The sequence below is a fragment of the Nipponia nippon genome, unplaced genomic scaffold (assembly GCF_047370975.1).
Source record: "Nipponia nippon isolate SJK-2023a ecotype South Korea unplaced genomic scaffold, ASM4737097v1 scaffold_5, whole genome shotgun sequence".
NCBI lineage: Eukaryota > Metazoa > Chordata > Aves > Pelecaniformes > Threskiornithidae > Nipponia > Nipponia nippon.
Genome location: NW_028262369.1, coordinates 69,764,631 through 69,786,025, shown reverse-complemented (window position 1 = coordinate 69,786,025; position 21,395 = coordinate 69,764,631). Strand labels below are relative to the sequence as shown.

At 40.8% G+C, this 21,395-nt stretch overlaps 1 protein-coding gene across 1 annotated transcript in view; it reads right to left on the bottom strand.

Moving 5' to 3' along the window:
* The window catches only part of SPATS2L (spermatogenesis associated serine rich 2 like), a 163,984-nt gene that overhangs the window by 124,933 nt on the left and 17,656 nt on the right, over nt 1-21,395 (bottom strand). The window contains exon 5 of the mRNA XM_087734315.1: nt 10,166-10,255. The gene's annotated coding sequence lies outside the window, so the exon portion shown is untranslated. The remainder of the gene's footprint in view (nt 1-10,165; nt 10,256-21,395) is intronic.

Genomic DNA, 21,395 nt, shown 5'->3' with positions numbered 1-21,395 from the left:
ATCTCTATAAATTCAGTGCCTAACTTTCAGCAGCAATTCTGCTTTTTCTGTCACTTAAGAAGACCCACACTTATTGACTTTAGGAATACTGCATTTAAAAAAAAAAAAAAAAAAAAAAAAAGAGATAAATGTTTAAACATAATGGTCATGACCACAGATTTTTTTTTTTTTTTTTTAAATTCAGTGGCTGAACTGTAAACGTGTGTATGAGTGAGGAAGACATTTTAGTAGTGGTCTATCAAGAGGATAGCTTAAAAAATTCCACCAAATATTCAGGATCAAATGAATAAGTTCTAGCTCATCAAAGATGAGCTTAAAAGAACACATAGTTGTCACTGATGCAAAAAGTTGGAACGCGCTCTCTAAAATGTTAACTATACAGTTCAACTTAAAATTCTTTTGCCTGCCCTAGCAAAGACTGCAAGGTAAGGTCCTTTTCGGTTGCAACGCTGACTGTGCCAGTATGACAGATGTTTCCTGTCCTATTGGCTCTTTTAGTGCTTCACTCAATTTCTACGCTTCCAGCAAGTGTTGGCTAACTAATAGGTTTTAATCCTTCCCATTCATGCTATTGCCTCTGTATCAGACAAACACAGATACCTCCAAATCAGCTCTGAGCATTAACATTCCAGATTCTTCATCTTTTGCACAAAACCCATGCATCGTATTTTCTTCTGTGAGTTTGCAGAGAGGGTTTGAAGGGGTTTTTCTGTTTGGCATATCATGCTTGTATCAAGACCTCCATACTTTCAGATCTCCACTACTTGCTTCAGTTTTTCCTATTTTCCATTTCCATTTTCCAAATATGCTCTTGGAATTGTCACCAGGAGGGAGGATCAAGGAACAAAAAAGCATAACTAAGTGCTGAGCTCACTTTACCATATGTGAAATTGCAACTAGAAGCCAAGGCATTTTTTTGTATCATCTAATGTATTGCAGAAGATGCCAGAAAATGGAGGAGCCAAGGACTTAGCAGGTAGTGGGCCAATATGTGAGCACTGAAGGCCTATTCCAGCTGTCAGCAAAAGCATTGGAAAGACTGGATCAGGGCCTAACGTTTTTAAATCTGAAGCTGGAAGGGTCTTGCCACAAGAAGAAAAATCTGGTTCATGCTACGACATAATCAACTCTATTTCAACACTAACAGTAATCTTTTTTAATTGCTCCCAATGTAAACTGCCTCTTGAGACAACGATGTTTGGTGCCCATGGACGAAAGTTGTGGTAAACTGAGAATATTTAAAAGCATGGAATACATAACTCCGTGTGTGTGTTTATCCATCAGATCACACAACAGACTTAACAATGACCACAGGCATTTCTAGATGACTTCAATGGATCTTATAATTTTGGGGGAAATAGAGCTTGTATACCCCTTCCAAAACACATTTTTACAAAAAATATTGCTGAATGAAGAGCTGTAATATTATTCTGTTTGAATAAAGGGATAGACAATCACAAGAGCAATGGCACCAACCAGCAAGTAAAATTATGTATGTGTACACGTTAGCAGGTCCCAGGCCTTACGGCACCTCTACAAAAATACGTAACAGACTCCCATACAATGGGTTAGATTCTCACATGGCAAAAACTGGTGCAGCTTTTTATCAGAAGAGCTCATAAGATGTTCCTTTATGCTGTCTACTCTCTCTCTAGGTAACATTACTGCCATTTAAGATGAGTTACAAGGATACCAAAAGAGTCAATCAGCTTTGATTTTGTATTTTTGGCAATTTAAGGGAATATGACAAAGTTGCAGCCTGCTACAGTAAATAATTAAAATGAGTAAAGGGGCAGCACTGTGGTTATGAATACATGACCCGTCTATTACAGCTATACCCACCTACTGAAATGAGGGAATGCTTTTGCTCAGTTGAATAGGGGAACTGGAAGGTAACAAGCAGAAAGGCAGATAACAGCCTAATAAGTAACAACCCAACAAACACCAAAAGAGAGTAGCTCAGCCATTGTGAGTTACACAGCTGTACAACCTGCATTTCACAGAGCAAGATCCTAGAGATGAAAATCACACTGAACCTACTGAAAGGTCCTGTTGGAAAGACAGGGAGTTAAGTTGTCAGCAAATGCTCCTGAGGAAGACCCTAAAGGATTATCTCTCCTCAGCCAGAGGCTAGGTTCGGTACCTCAGGCCTGCATGGATCAGACACAAGACGCACCCATTGAGGACACACACTGAGGAGAACAGTCTAGATGACACATGGGATAAATGCTCTGTTCCTTTCATGCTCTGTTTCCTGAGAAAGCCTCAGCTGGAATCTCCTGCTTGTTTCTTTCATCTTTTTTCTTTTACTTTCTACTTCTTTTCTCCATTTATATGCCTAACTTCCATGTGAGCTAGAGTAGGTATTTGGGAAATCTAGTTTGGGAGTCCAGATACTTCTTACCTGAAGACCATCACATGCAAAGTAAATTGGTCTTTCATAGCTAAAATCCTGTGATATAGTCCTCATCTGAAATTGTCTAGCTTTAGCTTCCAAATACTCGATCCTACATATCATCCTCTGCTAAACTGAGAGTGACCAGAAGTATTTTCCCCAATTATATATTTGTTAGTAGAAGGCAAGTTCTCTCTAAACTAAGACTGAAATTAAGTAATTCTTAAATCCCTCACCCAAAAGCCCTCCCTAGCTCTCAAATAATTTTTTTTTCTACACGTATCCCAAATGTTCAACAGACTTTTGAATGCATGGACACCAAAGACCCAGACAAGTTATTTGTGAAATGATTTTGCCAATGATGTTTATAACTTTAATGTCTCTTCCCTACAACCACATGATGTTCCTTGCTTACATGTACAACAATCACTCTACTTCACCAAGCTGTAGAATCACACTGGGAGTGAATGTGCAATCGCTCATTTAGACGGCCCCTCAGTCCTCTCCGGTGTTACTTCACACGGCACTCCATTTGGGATTTTTGACCAACATACAGACCCTGCATTTCACTGTATAATCTCCTCCTCCCCAAGTAAACCCTACAGGACATGATAACAGCTGTCCAATACCATCTTGATCTTTGCCAAATGCAAGAAAACTTAACTGAAAAAAATATTCTAAAGAAGTATTTTTCAAAAACTTCCTATTGTCACCTTTGACTACAACAGATAAGTTTTAAGACAGAAGAATGACTTCCAAGTCCTTCATTGCAACGCTTACACATGGTAACTGAAAAGCTCTAGTCCAACATTCAGAAGACCACAAACCACAACTAGCCCTTTTTTGTCAAGCCATTGCGAGTGGAACATACAGCTGCTTAGTACACAGGAAAACTCTCCGGATCTTGCAGCAAAGATGTAATGCACCTTTGTTTTGTGTAGATATAATTAAACTGGTCACAAAATCCTGTTGCCAACACAATGGAACAAATTGCAAGAGCAGGTTTTGTTACCTCTGTGCTAAGATTATCCAGTCCAACCTCCTGTGGTCTCTGTGAAGGTACTTGTCAGGGACTGGTGCTAATCAGGTCCTTATTTGTTCAACCAGTTGGACAGACTTTCATCTTAGCTTCTATTGTAAACGTACAGGTTTCAGGCAGCTGCTCCATCATTTGCACCACAGATATCTGGTATCCCCTGCAACACTCCCATTAACAACTACAGTCTATTCCCACTGGCTACCAAGCTGCTGATGAGAAGATGAGCGTCACAGAAAGAAAGGTAAATTAGGAGATCCATTTGCAGATATATCATCCCTAGAGACTGAACAGCCTCTGCTACACACAGTCAAGAGACCTCTCCTCCTCTTTTCTGACCCAGAATTTTTTTCTTAACTAGGTGCCCAAGCAGCCCATCTCAGCCTTCACGCCAGGCATGTCCTGCTCTGTGTGCACTGTACCAGCTCTGGACAGGTTCAGTCAGCTCTGGGCAGATGCTCAGGCAGCAAAGACCTTTGTGTGTCTTCAGGTCTCACCACCTTGATGTCAGAAATCCCTTATCATGAACCAGCTGGTAGAAAAAACATGGACAACACAGATGTTCCACCTCAGCACTGGAAAAGAGCATTTCAGCCCCACCTCCTCCTGAAGGGCTCTCCAGAGCCAGCCCTCCAGAAGTGCTCAGTAGAAGCCTGACCGCAGAGCATACGAAGGGCTTTCATTTCTCATTTTAAACCGCCACAGGTGTTTTTTTTCCTCAAGTTAAGATATGCAGGGCCCAAGAGTCTCTGGTACCACTGTATCTAACTGCCTTTACCTCAGATTTCACTGGGCCATGTACATGGACAATGCCAAAGTGCCTCCTGCCTTCCAGAAACAATTCAGTTATTTCATACTGAGTCAGATGACAAGGCAATGGGCTCAGAGACAGTAAGCATTAAGTCTCATGTTTGTACATAGATGTGTCCTTTGGGGACGCATTCCTGCTCATGCACAAAAACCAGAAACCTGGCGCCTCACCTCCATGGGAACCAGCAGGCTACCTTCAGACCCCTCCACCAACTTGTCTCTATGTCCTGCTCCCAGTCTAGCTTCCAAGGTTCCTTCTGCATTGCTCAAAATGTATGTGCTGGGCTGAGGTTTTAAATGTCTCGATGCCTTTTCTTTTCCTACCCCCTCCCCAAAATTTCAGAGAACTCATTCCCACCTGCCTTACCACATGGCTTTTTGCTTCTTGATATAGAAGCTGTGCATCAAGAAGGTGAACAAAAGATCTGCAGACCTAACACAACTCATACTTCATTTCAGCATTCAGTCACCTTCATCCCTTTCTATCTGTGCTAGGGAGGACGGGTGAACTCTCGAGGTTTACACGGGGAGCCGGAGGCAGGCAGAAAAGCAGGACCCTCCACCCCTTTCCAGGGGCTGCAGGGCCTGGACTAGTCCAGAAACACTCACACCACCACATTACCTATCTGTCGTTATTCAAAAAAATAAAAGGACAGAAGCTTTCCACATGGAAAAGCGAGAGTTGGGATTCACTTAATAGAAAGATGTAAATAAAAAGCACTAGCAGAAAACTCACATGCTGGCTGCTGCTAACACCAGTCAGCACCACTGCAATAACATTTGTTTCACACATGTCCTGGCTTGGCAGGCACCTGATTTACATTTTCACACTTTGTATCGGCTTTCTACACACTTGTTCTCTAGCATATTGTTCATACATCAGATACAACTGTCATCTTGTTTTTCAGTGCTAAGTGACATAACGAGGTTATTGCACAGCACAAAACTCTTGCTCTGAAGTACACCTGCATCAAAACACTATAACCTTGAGGTAACACGAATTAATGACATGGCAATTTTATTTTAAAAAGCCATTAACCTGTTAATAACTATGAGCCTATTTAATTTCCAGATTTCTCCCTACTGCACTGTAATAACAAACTCCGCCTGTTTAATTAAAAATGGTAACAAGTAACTATGACTCTACTTGTCTCAACAGAATTGCACTCATTTCTAGCAGTCCTAGATTTGGCCCAGAAGCCACCAAACTCACTTGTCCCATTTTCTGAGGTGCCAAGGTAGGACAGACCTGTACCAGAACCCTCTTTTTAATAAATGACCTTACAGTCAGCTGGCCTCCAATTACAACAAGCGGCCAAAACTATTCTTCCAAGGCATGTGTTTACTCACCCCGAAGGGTGCAGTGGTGGTGAAGAATGCTTTGTATCATTTGTAGTTATGTAGGCAAGAATGATGAACTGATGAGCAGGCAATGTTTCTGGCTAGTCTCTTAACTGAAGTTAACCCTGCTTTTCTGTGACCACTATAGATTTATCACTGAAGGAGTGCCGTTAAACACTTACGGACTTTGGTTTATTTTCAGACACTAAAAAGTATTATTTAATCACATTATGGCAGAGGCATAAGTCAGATAACATATATAATATGGGACCACACTCCTCATAGAAATGATGATCTAAACAGACAAAAGGTAAAGGGAAACAGAGCATCTGAGAAGCAAAATGATCTATCCATAAGTCCATTGCAGAGTTTGTAACAGCACAGGCATTTTGGCTTTCAGTTCCTGTTCTATCGTGTGAGTTCATGCTTTTCTCCAGAACTGTAAGTTTTACACTACAGACACGTAGGGATGTTAAAAAAGGGCATTCCCAGGTAACATTTAAGCCATACATGAGATAGCAATAACTAAGTTACTATGATTGATAATGCAAGACAGGAAATATTAGCAACTGTTTGTTGTGCAACAGTCCCTTTTCTTAACAAGTAGCTCTTAACAAAGGATGGTCCATATCTGCATACAGTGTGGCCAGCGGAATAGTGCAGAGACACAGCAGATGTCAAGAGCAGCAGCTATACACCTTGAGTGCAAGAACCCTGCCAACCCCCGTACATAAAGAGATGGGGAAAAGATTACTGAATAACAGCCAAGTGGAATCCCAGAGAATGATGTAGGCAGACAGCTTGGAAGGGTCTTCAATTGTATGAGTTTCTGCAGATCAGCTAGTTACTGGACACTCACAGATGCATCAGCAGGCAGCAAATAACTCCTTGGCTCCACAGCATAGCCTGATCTGAGCTTTAGGAAAGACGACAAGCCACCAGCTCTGGGAAGAGGTTATCACTGACCACTGAAAACAATGTCCCGCCACCAGCAGGATGGACGTTCCTGTCAGGGACACTTTTCTCATATGTTTCTGCCCTTGTGAATCAGGTTATTCTCATGAAACAGGTCTGGAAATTCAGAGAGCTGGCACCCCTATAAACTCGCATCTCTAACATGGGGAACAGCCCAGAAGATTTAGACATTTGTGTGGAGTGCGTAGTAGGTGTTTCTAACAGATTTTGTTACTCTCAGCTTTCCTGTCTGAGGTCGTAGCTGAGGCGTTTTTGTAGAGCAAGCAGAATAACCTCATCTATGAGAGAAACCAGCGAGATCTTTATTGTGCCGTTTTCACAAGTGACTGTGCTCACTGCAGGCATCTTTAAAAAAGTGTGCAGTTATACCTCAATCATTAGCCCACTTGTTTTGTTACAGCAACAGGGCTCTAGGAATGAAAGCATTGGTATGGCCAAGAGAAAGAGAAGGGGGTGAGTACATAGTGGGACACGCAACAGGGAAAAGAGGATTCACCTCGATGGAGACGTGGGCAGAAAAGCCTGGGTGCATCACAGTCTGTGCTCCTCCAGAGGCACGGAACCAGGAGCGCGGAACAGAAATTGGATGATACTCCACAGCCCTCACTATAGGGAAGAAATCTACATGTGCCCTGCTAGGATAGTGTATATTAGTGGATTAAGACAGTTGATAAGTTAATACTTTACATCTTCCTCTATGACACGGAGACCAACAGACCCTCACTTGGATATAACTGATAGTAAAGCTTGCAACTTGCAAAAGTCTGTTAATTATTAGCAAAATCTCCTGGTAACAGTAGGGAAGTTCTGAAAATATCTTGCCTGGGGAGATAATGGAATTATTTGAGAATAAGAAAGGCAAACGACTACAAACCATGATATAAGCATGTATCAGCCCACCATGAGGGGAGAGAGATGGCCTGTCAGATTCCAGAGTTCTCTTGGACCCCTGTTTTCCAATGAGTCTGTATTACAGGATATGGACCTATTTCCACAACAAACACACAGGTCTTTTCTATATGCCATCACACATATCTCACAACCCAGCCTTCAAACAAACGAAAAGATTAACCTGACTCAGTCATTGAATTGGTATGACGGCGCACTAATTTGCCAAGCCATGTGACAAAGTTTAGCCCTTGGCTACAAAGCATCTCCTGACAGCTCAAGGAGTTCTCTCTGTTTTGGGTTAATCAGCTGATTCCCAAAGGAAATGGAACTGTAACAGTCACAACGTAGGAGTAATTTTTTGTGCATGTAGGCTCACATCCTGTGTAACTTATAAATTTATTAGCGGATTTCAAACAAAGTTGTCAGAGGAATGGGCAATTCAGAAATAATTAAGAGAAACCAGGCAGCTAGACAGAGGATACTATCTTCAGCATCTGGCTGAGGGAACAGCTTTTGTTAGACATCAGAGGACATAGTTAGAAGACTACTCTCACAAATTTTGCAACTGTAAAAAAGTCAAAGTTTGCAGAAATCATGAAGCAGAAATCTATAGAAACCAGATTTGTTGCTTCAATTGCTCATTTTTTCCTGAAGGAAAAGAGAGGTTCAAAGCTTTTCTTGACAGGATACTATTCCCACATTGATTTACCAGTGGTACACAAATCCTATTACTGTATCACAGCACATGTGAAATGTGGGACTAAATGCTTCCCTGACTAAGCAACAAATACAGCCTTTTGCTTAAGAAGCTAAGAGGTTACTTTGGTACAAACACTGGGGCATATAAAGGTTATTTAAGCATTCTTGGCACTAGCTTCCTTTCTCCCTTGAATACTTGTTTTAACTCAGTTTTCACTTTAACCTTGCCCTTCACCTTTATGGAATTTCATTGAATTAATAAAGGAGAAAGTGTTTTCTTTGCCGTCTGTGGTAATGAAATACGTTGGCTTTTCTTGCTCCGAGATGTGGGTGTGCCACTAGCAGAAGAGCTTGCTGCCAGCATGACAGTTGATATCACTGTCAGTATAACTAGAATCATGTTCCATAAAAGCGTGACCCTGGGATCATATAAAGGCGCCTAACAGAGGGCTGTGTGTTTTATAGAAATAATAAAGTTCTACAAGCAACAAGAAAACAGGAGCATTTCATGAAGAGCTGGGTAAAGTTTATTTTGCTGATTTTCACCTAATACTGTGCATTTTCAGTGCTGAAAGTGCCATGTACCCTTCAGACTGGAATTTATGCACCTCAGGCTTGGCTGAAAACATGTCAGAGCCTTGCTGGCCTTCTGCCTGACTGAGGTGCTCAGGCTGTTGTGGTGGAACAAGAAATCTGTGCCCTGAAGCACAAGGGGGAGGTTGCCCTTCTAGTCTTATTTATATATTTTTCATTTAATTTCAGGGTTATAAAAAGATATTGGGGAAAGGCTTTCAGCTCAAACTAGAGTTTATGGATCTGATGCACACTTTACTGTCATTCTTCTAGTGTCAGGGGTAAAGCTTATAGATGATGCTGAAAAGCAAAACCGTTATGCTTTCTCCTGGTACTCATACATCTCCATTCTCCTCTAAGTCACAACCAGTGATGCCAGTCACAACCCCAGGCCTGCAAAGTCACCCTGGAGAACTTCCCGTGAGGAAAGGATGCCTGCCTTGGTGGTCCTGAGTGCAGAGACATTGCCTTTGCGGAATCTGTGTTCCGTATTTAATGAGATGAAACTGGACACACAGTAACGCAGGTCACTAAATAAAACAAAAAGGCTTTTTTCACCCAGGTTTATCCCAGCCTGAGAAAGGATGTGAGCTGTGATGTGTTTCCACTGGACACATTTGAATCAAACATCTGTTAGCCTTCCTTTTCCAAACACCTCATGAATCCAACGTGGCCACATATTGCACACTCCTTTGCTAAGTAAACTCCTGTTAAGGTTGTCTCATGAATCAGATGCTTTGTGGAAGAAGACTGTGCTTTGATGCAGATGGAGAGAGGACTGCGCACAGATAGGTAGCTGTTCACACACTGGCTCAGCTGACACTTTAAAAAAATATTTAGTGTCCTTTGTTGTCTACCAAAATGTTCATTTCCTTTTGCTTATCTGCACTGTTAATGTGGAAAGTAAATTTGAAAAAACAGTAGGATTTTTTTGTCATTTTTATTGCTTATCTGAAAACTGAGCTGCAGTATCTAATTATTCTATAAGAGCATTTTTATAACCTGTAGAAGGAAGCATAGGGAAGCAGCTCTGTTGCCCTTTGAAATTACCCATCCTTACAAAAATAAATGATAGTATGGTAACCTTCTCTGCTACCTGACCTACAGCTAGACCATGCTATGTTAACAAATGCAGCCATATAACCAAAATTGGTCTGATCAAACTTGAATGGAAAACCTCACCTGTGAATCTGGACATCCATGGCTCTGGGAACTCTTTCCATTACTAGCACCTTAGCACAGGACTGAATAGATACTGGCTTTCAGGTAAAATATTGTATTTTGCACTAACAAAACCATACTCAAAGCTCTTGGTTATTAGGATGAAAAGGATACAGAATGACAAGGTGAATCAGGCTACAAGGATTTTTGCTGCAGGTACCAAAATTAATCCATAACAGACATAAAAGACTACCCTGCACTGAAAGGCATTTATGTTATCTTACCTGACTGGTGTCTAGCATCAGGGAAGAGAAGCGTGTTTGAGGGCCAAGTCAGAGCAGAAGCCTCCTCCACGGAATCCAAACTATAGTCACCTGGGGAGAAGAGTTCACAAGGTTAGGTGGATGTCCATGAGTACCATTTGGTGAGCCTGTCCAAAGATGCCCATGCTTCTGAATACACTCGTCAGGCGTGAAACAGCAGTATCACCATGGTACCACGTAGTTGCGTTGTTCACCCAACTGCTACCTGTACAAATGAGAGACAGAGCCTATCTGAGTGAGGACTTTCAGTCTGACTAGACAAAAAGAAGTAAAGGAGAGAAAGGTGAATGGATCCTTGAAAGCATTACAGCAAGTAGCAATCAAACCACGATTGAAGCCCACACATGAAAGCTCTCTCTTTGGTGACAGAGTTCAAAAGAGGGACAATATACCATGAGCATCTAACACTAGCAAAGCGCACCGCTAGGTCAAGAGCAAGCAACCTATCAATGCTGCATTAGGGTGCTCTGTAGCAGAACTTTTCTGGTATACCAAGCGTCAGCGTTGCAGAGAAACACCTGCCCTGGGCAGCAACAGCCCAGCACAGGAAACAGCCATGCTGAGGAAGTAGCTAAGTGCAACCCCTGGTACTGCCACAGCTGATACGACCAGGCATGCGCTGAAAGGCGGTAGGAGTCATGAGCAGATCAACAAGCACAAAGAAAAACAACACTTAAAACTGCTTTTACTGATTTTCAGGCCCCCGTGCTTTTTACCTGGTGTGTGTGCCCTGTTTCATTTGCTGTGGCTAAGCTGGCACAGAGTAACTCAGTTGTGTGTCTGAGCCTTAACTGTATTCCAGCTTCAACCCTGAGGCAATGATGATACTACTTCCACTGTAAATGCCAAGGAAGTAGTAAACAAGGCTTTGTTTAATATCAGAAAATCTACATTCATTTTCCATTGCTCAAGTGACAGACACTAACAAAAAAAGTGAATATTTTAATTTAGAAAAAACAGTACAGATGGAAAAGGATACATGCTATTCTAGGTTCTATTTGCACAATACAATTTCTTTGGCTCCATCTACAAAGGTAGAATAAAAAAAATCCCTCATGACACACAGGTTTTACTTTGCTGACTAGCATTAGACACATGAGCCTCTCTCTCCAGTTCTCCATTAGAGCCAGGGACACATGACAAACAGAATCAATCCAAGGAAAAAATGCAGCCATTATTCTGCTTTAACCAGAGACTTCCAAGAAACACTTAATCTTCTTGTAGTTTGCACAGAACGGATGTTTATTTAAATAATAGTGGAGCAACAATGGAGTGACAGAAGCTGATTGGGAAAGAAAGCTTGATATGTTTAAAGACGGAAAAAAATGAGAAATTCTACAGCAGTTATAGATCGATATCTCAACACCAGTACAATATATAAAGCTTCCTGTCAAATGATTTCTATCCAGCATGAGTTTTTGAACTGACATTGCTAATTATGATATTTTAGCTTCAGTGTAAGACAGTTTTTGTAGAACTAACATTATCTTGCCATTAAAAGACTTTTTTTAAAATAAAAAGATACCTCAACCTAATTATCTTAACGCCATACAAACTCTAGTATAAGTATTGATCTTTTTGCTTCCTTCAGAAATTACAATCAACATCCATCCTGCAGATTAATCTCCTAAATTAATGTTTCTTTGTCAAAGTATCATGCTTTTTCATTTATATGTTGTAGCTAATTGAAATTCTTCCCAGTCTGCTATGCAGATAATTAGCTAAAACAGACCTCAGCGCCAGAGTATACATGCTCCCTCTGTTATATGGTAAACTGTACCATCATTATTTGTATCACCGTAGTGTTTAGATGTCCCAAATGATGCTCTGCTTTTCAACTGCTAGGTGCTGTACAAACACATTGTTATCTTAGCACTTCAGCACCAATAAAGCCATTTTCACATGTAAGTGCTCTGTTGCTTAGAACTAAGCACATGTGCGCACACATACACACAAAGTACTGGATGAAAAGCAGAACGGTCAGTCCTTGTTGTCTGGAGGGAGGAGGGGCATAAAGATGAAACCATTTCATCCAAGATCACGTAAAATGTCAGGAGAAGGAGCAGAAACTAAACTGACAATCTTCTGATCCAGGGTTGCAACTTCACAACTAGCTCACTTTCAAGTCTTTATATTACATACATGCCACAATCCAGACTAAGAAAACTGTAAATTGAGTTGTGATAACACAGCTATCATTGCTTAATTACACAGCCAAAAAATGGAGAGAAAAATACAGTCCTAGATTCCAGAATGCACCTGAAATACTTTCTCTCTAAAGAAGAAGACAGACAACCTGCAAGTAACAACAACACGGTAAGAACCTGCTGTCTTTATACCCAGCTTTTTCATGTATATGATTATAGCCAAGAGAAAGGCAGGTAACTGACAGAATCGTCCCTTTCACATCAGTGGTGGGCACAGTGCAGTAAACAAAGACTCTGAAAGAAGCTCCCATGGGTGGACCGAAGCAACTACTTGAAATAGTTATTTTTACATCTTCCTGAGGAAGCACACAGGTGAATTACAACGTACAAGGAATAATATTCCTGAAAAACAGGAGAGCTTGAATTTTAAGGAGTTTGAGAGACATCACACAATCCTTTCAGGTACAAAGTCATTCAAAAAATTAAAAGGAAAAGTTCACCTGGGATAAATGTTACTGCAGGACAAAACCAGCTGAATTTGTTTCCACTGGAGTAGGATTCTGGTGGGAAGGGAAACTTGAAAAAGAAAATATTAATCTGGTCTTTTGGGGTAGTTTACAGTGGTATAAAATGGGGATGGAAAGCAATCAGGACTGAAACAGATGCTGATGAGTTATTGAAGGGAACCAGATTCGACATGTACTAAGCCAGGCTGCATCTTTATCTTCATGAAGCAGTCCACATCAACTAATGCACAATTCATCAACATTTCTCGCTTCTTCAATCAGCTTAGGGAATTTCTGTCAACATTTCTCTGAATTTCCCCACTATTCTCCAGTAACATGACAGCCCCAAGAGATGGGTCTACTAAGGAGATGAAATCTCTGCTTGTCCATTACCCCCATTGTCACTGCAATTTTTAAACACACCCTTTCAGGCAAGAGAGGGCTTTCTTCATTACCATCTGCCTTCTCTCCATCCTCTTTCCTTGCTTCTGTACCACCTACCAGTCTGCAACTCACATGATACCAGTGCACAGAAAGTTACTGGTTTGTGGTGATCTATAACCAAAGGAAATTTTGAAAATTATTTGTTTGTTGATTGGTACAGCAGATGAGTAATTTTTGCCAAGAAATTCTTAAGCAATTGGACTGTTGTAGTCAAACCATGTCCTCACTTACTTGTGTTAGTTTATCTGCCAATGAATGATCAATAATGAAGTTATTCCCCATTTGTCCAGGGTTAAACTGGCCACAGCTATTTTAAGTACTTCATGTTCAAATATTGCCATATTATTAAGCAGTGCTATAAGATAAAAGTTACTGATATATACTCCTAACACACAGCCAACCTGAAGGACTTTTTGTGTGGAGATTTATGTAATTAATAACAGATTGTTCTCGTATTTTTATTTCAGTAAACCACAGTGCTGTTGCCAATTCATAAAGCAGCTTCAAGATCTGTTCATGCTGAAAGATATTAAGACATAAGGGCAAGAAAATATTCACTTAAGTTTAAGGTCAACGATATGCAATGTGAAATATATACTGAAATGCATGAACCATAAGCGTACCACATTAAATATTCCAGGAAGCTTTACTGGTTATGCTTGTTTAACTTTTCTGTATGTGTGTGTATACACACACACACACACTTCCCAAAAAATAAACTTCAGATCCCTGGCAATATTATCATAAAACCATTCAGATATTGCATGTGCCTCATTCTTTGGCCTGATTGCTATCACATGAACTTTGAAAGAAACAGGCTCCTGTTTCTAATTAGTAAGGACATAAAAGTGTTTATGTAGAAGGAGAACCTAGAGAGCTTATTATGCTGAGTCCTGTTCAGAGCCAATGTGGTTTTGTCATGCGTATGTTAAAACTGACACAGCCAAGTTTGGTTACAGTCCGGTAGAGCATCTGCAAGTCATTTACATACTTTCAAATGCCACAATGATAAATACATACAGCTCTGCAACAACCTGAGGGTTATGTCTGAAAATGAATGAAGAAAAAGCACTCAAAAAGGAGTAAGACTATTTATTAAAGAAACCATCATGGAATTTCTTAGACTGAATTTGGGGAAGGGTGGGAATGGAGAGAAGAGGAAGAAGTCTAAAACATACTTCTAAGGACTTGAGTGGAACTTATTTTTTGCTCTTCTTATCCTAAACAAAATTACTCCTGCCATGTGCTTACTGGTGATACGTTTCATTTATATTGTACAGGCATAGCTGCCTGCCCATGGAAATACCTTCAGACAGCTGGGAAGTAGAAATGAGTTTGCTGATCACACAGCTACCATCACTGCCTTCATCATAACTCCCCAAGGGAAAGCTCATTTTGGGCAGAGATTCATCCCAGCCCAGATCTTGTCTACTCACAACCAAACTTCTGACTCAAGCCTGAGCTAAGGGCTTATTCCCTCTCACACACTGGGCAGGACTCCTCTTCTCAGATGTTGATTTTAATCACAAGAATTAGCCTTATTAGCAATCCCAAATCAATCACTTCAGAGTAGGTATTATTTAGACTTACCCAAGGGAGTCCTTTTTGTCTGTTTTGCTTTGAAGTTAAGAATCTCTCACTCTTACTTTGGATCTCCTCTAAGGAGAGAGAAAAATGTCCAAAGCTGGATCTGCATTCACACTCTCACTATGGCCAATTCCAGTGAATAGTCCTGGTGGTAGAATTGTAGTTTAAGGTCTTTTGGAAAAAGCTTAGGGTGCCAGTGACCTCTAACCTGCTTTATCCATTCATACAAGTTCTAGGAAGGGACTAGAAGGACATGGTATAAGTTAGGAGGAATGTGTTTAGACAAGCAGTCTGCATTATGCACTTCTTGGCTATTGCTGTTAGCCTCTTTATTTTATTTTTTTTTAAAATGAGCAGAAAAATTGCTCTAAATATTCAGTGCATATAAAAAGTCAGTAACAGCCCCCTTTGAAACACAGAAGAATGTGTATACTTAGAAGGAAAATTAAAATTTGGCAGGCTACAAGTTATATTGGTATTTCTAACTTTCACATCAACAGGGATCATAAGCTGACTCCTCGCTGGTGACACCTCTTGTCAGGAGAGTCAGGTGATCTCTGTATAGTTTCTACTTAGTCAGAAGTTATCAATGTATTTTTAGATCCGGATTTACACAGCCTACTCTCTTCAGCTCAAAGCATTTCCCATCAAGTCCAGAGGAGAAATGTTCCAGTCAACCATAGCCAGACATGCAGCCCACAGGTGGGCAGCAAATGTACCTTCAAATCAGCTTCAGACCTGCTCTAATTCACAATGGAAGAAGTAGAGATGAGGGAAAGGTAGTTAAAAATCCTGACTGGCTTGAGGATTATGTGAGCAAAAATAGCCGTGACTTCTTGCCACAAAATATTCAGCAATTAGAGCCTGGACACCTGGCTATAAAGTCCCACAACAACCATGACGGATAAATTGTACTGCCTTCATGCTTTTATCAAGGGATTGGAAAAGAGAAGGCATCTTTTTTGTTTTGTCTGCTCTCTCATCTCATTAATGGCCATATTTTACTATAAATTGAATGCCACAGTGAGTGTGAACGTACATCCAGCTTTGGACATTTTTCTCACTCCTTAGAGGAGATCTAAATCTGTCTGGGCACAGTTTGCTGAAATGCTGCTGGGAAAAGAATAGCTGAAAGAAAAAAAGAGCAAAATCAACAGCAATAAAGAAGGTTGAACCTTCACAGATGAGCAAGGATCTGAGTTAATGTCTTCCTCATTGTTCTGTCTATTAAAAAAAACTGATCAAAAGCAAACAGCAAATATCAGCTGTACAGCTCAAGCCATGTCATTTCCATGGTTTATATTTTGAAGGCTGAAGTATTTACAGTTTCTGTGCAAACTAAAAGTATGGTTCCATAACGGTAGAAGAATTCCAGCCCATAAATTGGGTACTATCACCTTCTGCTCAAGTGCCTTCATGGTAGATTAACCTAAGCCATTTTACTTCACATTTGTGATAGACTAGGCACACACTGATTTAGTTTATATTTCTGATATGCAGGGGCCCTGCGCAACCTAAATTCACATTCAAAGAATTTTACTTACTACCAGTGCAGCAAAAGCACTTCATAGGGTCAGAGTGAAAGGCGGAGGGAGAAATCAATGCCCATACAGGTTGCTTTAGCAAGAAGAGGACACATCACATCACTCTCATTCTTCCTAGATTATTTTCATATGACTTCATTCCTTCCCATGGTGCTACTTGTGATTTTTGCAGATATAAGCAGGAGTAGAAAAAGGTGCAAATTGCCTGGAAACAGTCTTGAGGAGGAGGAGTTTAAAAAGGGGGGGGGGGGGGGGCGGGAATACAGAATTTCTTCAAGTAGGACAAATTGCTTGCTGTACTAAAGAGAGCCAAAGCCACAAACACTTTTAATTATTCTTCTACATAAATACCAGTTGAGATTACCACTGGGAGGAGCTACGATCCAGCTGGAAAGAGAGGTGGCCATGGGTGGAAGTGGCATGTCAATAGGACACTGTCCTTAAAACATGACATGTGACACAAAGAAGTTTGCAAACAGCTGACTTTGTACATACTTGTAGGCACATGTGGGCAGACAATCCCACACAATGTTGGAGCAGTACTGTCAAACCACTCATTCTGCAAAACAACAAAGTTTTGGGCATGGGGCCATGTGACATAATACAAGGATGAGTGAATCATAAACCTAGAGATGCTCAATGAACATGTAAATGAAATGAACATGTGTTTATCAATGTTCACCAAATGAAATGAACATGTAAATGAACATGTGTTTATCAATGTTCACCAACATGTAAACCAAAGGGTTTGATAAACACATCCGAAAATCACCTACAACCGTTTTACCTTTATAGGACTTCTGATAAAATCCAGCATCTCTACAGAAATACTGTTCACTCCTCTTCCCTGTAATTGCAGGTTTGGTAGGAATCCTAAATGCCTTGGCTGAGAAAGGGAAAAAGGTACAGAGACTGAAATGGCAAAAACTGATCACCATTATCAGCTATGGCTGGTATAAAGAGTATTGCAGCAAAATACAGGCTTCAGTTGAAAAAAAGCTCAACCAGCAAGTTGTTTCCTGCTTTTAAAAGTGTATTTCTGGGCTCCAAAATATACAGACTAATGATAAGCATTCAAAAAGCTTCCAGGAAGATATATAACCCATAGACAAAATTATCATTTTGTCCAGTACAGAAAATAATGCCGGTGGGGCGGGGGGGGGAGAGGGAGTCACCAGTGTTGACACTCCGAAATCAGGATATTGGTTTGGTCCAAAACTGGCTAGTTAGTCTGAATCTATGGCTTCTACTACTATAGCTACCCACCTTTGTCTATTTTTATGTGCTGTGCAGTCTATCGAGATTCAGCTAAGTATATACTTGTGTCTGGCAACTCCAATGAGGAGAGGATTAGAAGACAAAAAAAAAAAAAAAGACATGAACTTGTTTGGGTTTTTTTGGGTTTTTTTTTAACTACTCTTCGGTGCATGTCAAATAAGTGTCCCAATTATACCCAACATGTTCACACCATGACCCACACACATCTATGCTTCCATGAAGGGGCACAAAGATACCTCAAGAAGACAGACTCACTCTTGTACTATTGTCAAGGTGCAGCAAGCAGTGAAAAGAAGGTGATGCCAGGGAAGTATCAGCCAAGCAACATTTATGCTCAAGTTAGGCACCTGCTAAAAACCTGGAACAATCTTCTGTTAGTATTATTAAAGAAAAGAAAAACCACAATGAGTTTAATAACAGTCTCCTATAAGGTTAGGAGATGTAGCCTTAGGCAGTGCCAGGGACTACATGTGATTATTCAGATGACAACTTCCAGCTCCAGCTCAATAGTCTAAGCCATCTCCTCAGCGTCCTGAATGTCTCTGTGACCAAGATGGTTAGTTCTGGGAGCCCATTTCCCAAATCACTTAGTGCAGGTTGTGCCCTAGCTGCTCTTTGCACAAAGTTTCAGCGCCGATACTGGGCTATGCCCACACAGCGCTGTGCAGTGCTCTACAGCATGACTGCAGCCAGCCAGGCTTCCTGCAGCTGCCACAACCACGCCAGCCAGCCTGGCTAACTTGCACCGATGTTTAGAGTGTACAGAACAGTATCCAGAACGCCTGAACTTTCCCCTTTCTAGCCCACCTCCATAATGTGCTCCACCATCAGTCTTGAGCTCCCATTACTAATCCCTGTTTTGTTTAACTGCTTATAACAGAGATCAGAAAGGAAAAATTCCCTACAGGGAGGATTACTAATTCAGTGAAATCCTGCAGGGACTCAATAAAATCTGCAATAAAATAAAGCATGCCCCGGAGTTTTCAAAAGACTAGCAGGGTTTGAGAGAAAACAGGTACTCCCAAGCCGTCACTGCTCTTTTTTGCAGGGATTCAGCTCTGTGGAAAAATGCAACATTCTGATTTGTGAATCTGATCCAATTTTTTTAACTGGGCTGCTGTCCAAAGTAATGTATTAAAGAACTTCCTTGATTCAAATTATTTTCCCATTTTAGCTTTCTGGAAGCGGACTCTCTCCACTGACCGAATTTGTTATTTTGGTTATTCACCATTTCCAAAAGTAATGAAATGTTATTTGTTTAAGGGGTGGAGTGGTAGCTTTAAAGCATGATTCTTTACAACAGTGAATTTACTTTTTCATTTGCAACTGATCAAATTCTGTGAGCAGAGTGTGGACCTTTGTTCAGTTCTCAGTTCACTATTATGCAGTCACGATTTAATCAGTCAATCATTGATGTGAATCTGAAAACATCCGAATTTTATTTTTAAAATGCTGTTCCCAGCTGCAGTGGATTCAGTTTTTAGTGTGTTACAGGATATGGCATTGGAAGTATGGCAGAATCCAGCCAGAAGCTTTTTAGTACGCTATTTCAGACAGAGCCTCTCACACCTCTCTCTCCCTCTTCTTGGATTAGGCATATTTCCTGGATGATCATTAGGCACATATAACTAATCTCAGTCACCATCTATCAAGAACTGAAAGAATTAAGCTAGCTGATATGCACAGATCACTTCATAAATCAGACCAATCTCAAAGGCATTGCTTGCTGAGCAGTTCTAGAAAATATATCCTTAAGAGTTACATGTGGCATTTTAGAGCTAATGCAGTATTTACAAACTGAACTAATGAAACTAACACCTTCACTCAGTGTATCGACCAAACACAATATCAAAGTGCTAAAATCTGGTATATCAATTCTCCATATATCAACTTTTTACAAATAAAAAGTCTCAAGCCATTAGCCACTTCACAGGAGCTACACAATGAAGTCCCAGATGACATCATTTCAAGACCAAGCCCAGGACCCTTGAATACAGAAGCACAAGTCCCTACTGCCTCTATACGAAGATCAGGGGCTTGGATATAGAAAGCTGTTTAGATATCTACTAAGATTTCCAAGAACACCTAGCCAGGTTTGGTCCTTAAAGTTAGGTGGAAAAAAAATGGATTTTAGGTACCTACCCTGTTCGAGCATATCTGAAAACTTTGCTAAACAACTATCAGCTTCATTCAGCGACCAAGTACTGTGTAAGGTCCAATTTCAGGTCTCAGCTAAAAGCTGAACTGAGTATTTATACATGTTCCTGTCCCAAGAAGGTGGCAGACAGCCACACTGTATTTTCCAGCATGGTCCAGCCCTGTGGAGTCTGGGGGTCTAAGCACATATTATTTGGCGCAGAGAAACCCTGTCGTTCTTTATTGATTTTCACAGTACGCAACATGGACAGAGAATAAATACATGCCAGGCAACCCACACTGTTGAGAGAAGGTTCCTAAAAGCCCTAGTGTCCCTAGCAAAAAAATGTCATTCATCCATGAAATTAAATGCAGTACACATCCAAATCCTAGTATTTACCCAGAGTCCTAGAAACCTCGAAGATGTGATCAGAGCACCCTTTCAGGAACTGGTCTTGCCAAACAGATTGCTCCTGGTAACTTCAAAAGGCTTACCTTCTGCAAGCTCTGCCCTGTTCTGGGACAGCAGATCACATAAGGACGTGCTACATGTTTGTAGCAACATAGCTTTAAAGGACACTAACGCATCGGGGATTTACATACATCAAAAGAAGCAAGGATTGAAAACAGAAAGAAGGAATGCTGATCCGAAACACTTGTTTTTTTCCAAAGTCTAGACCTGCAATTCAGCTACCATTTCACTGAGGAGGGTAATATTTGCACTGCAAGTTTTGTCAAGAAGAGATAAGCGATGGTTATGTGTGACAGACTGTTCTAATCTACCTGATGCCTTTAAAATTGCTTCCTCTGCAGCCAACCTCCACGATAGAAATAAACACTGTTATGACAACCATGAAGAAAAAAATGCAGCAGCAATAGTTATAGAGGCTTGAAGATCCCTTTGAAGGTCCCGAACTACTCAGGATACAGCTGGCAGTGCAGCTGCCATTACGAGCTCTGCCCCATGCCCAGAACTGCTTGCTAAGCCAGAACTGCTCTTCAGAGTCTGAACGGTGGTGGCCACGAGGTACTGCCAACAGACAGCCTAGCTTCTCCGCGCTGCTTACACTATGCAGACAAGCAGCGTAAGACAAGGGAATCGGAACTTCATAAACTGTATGCTTTCATAGTGAACAGGCGAAGGAAGAGCTTGCTTTGCGCTTAAAGAAACAGGAAAATTTTGAGGTTATGAAGTTACTAGGGTTAACTATGCCTTCAATAATAAGCCCCTGTCTATCTTCTTACAAAACACAGAAGAAAAAACAACCCAGAACAAGAATCTTCTTCAGAATAACATTGCATGATTTTATATTTTTAGATTAAAGAGGCACATTGAGAGAGATGTAGAATACATAAACACAATTATAAGAAACTTGTTTGCTTGTACCTCTAAACCTTCTCTGGGTTTTAAAATGGAGGACTCCTTCCTTGTTTTGAGCACATTTCCTCTGCATTTCATGAGGTGGGGGCTCCCTGCTGCTTGAGAAGGTTCCCTTTATAGAACGCTGAACAATGAGTTTGGAAAAGTTTTGATTTATAATAGCTTACA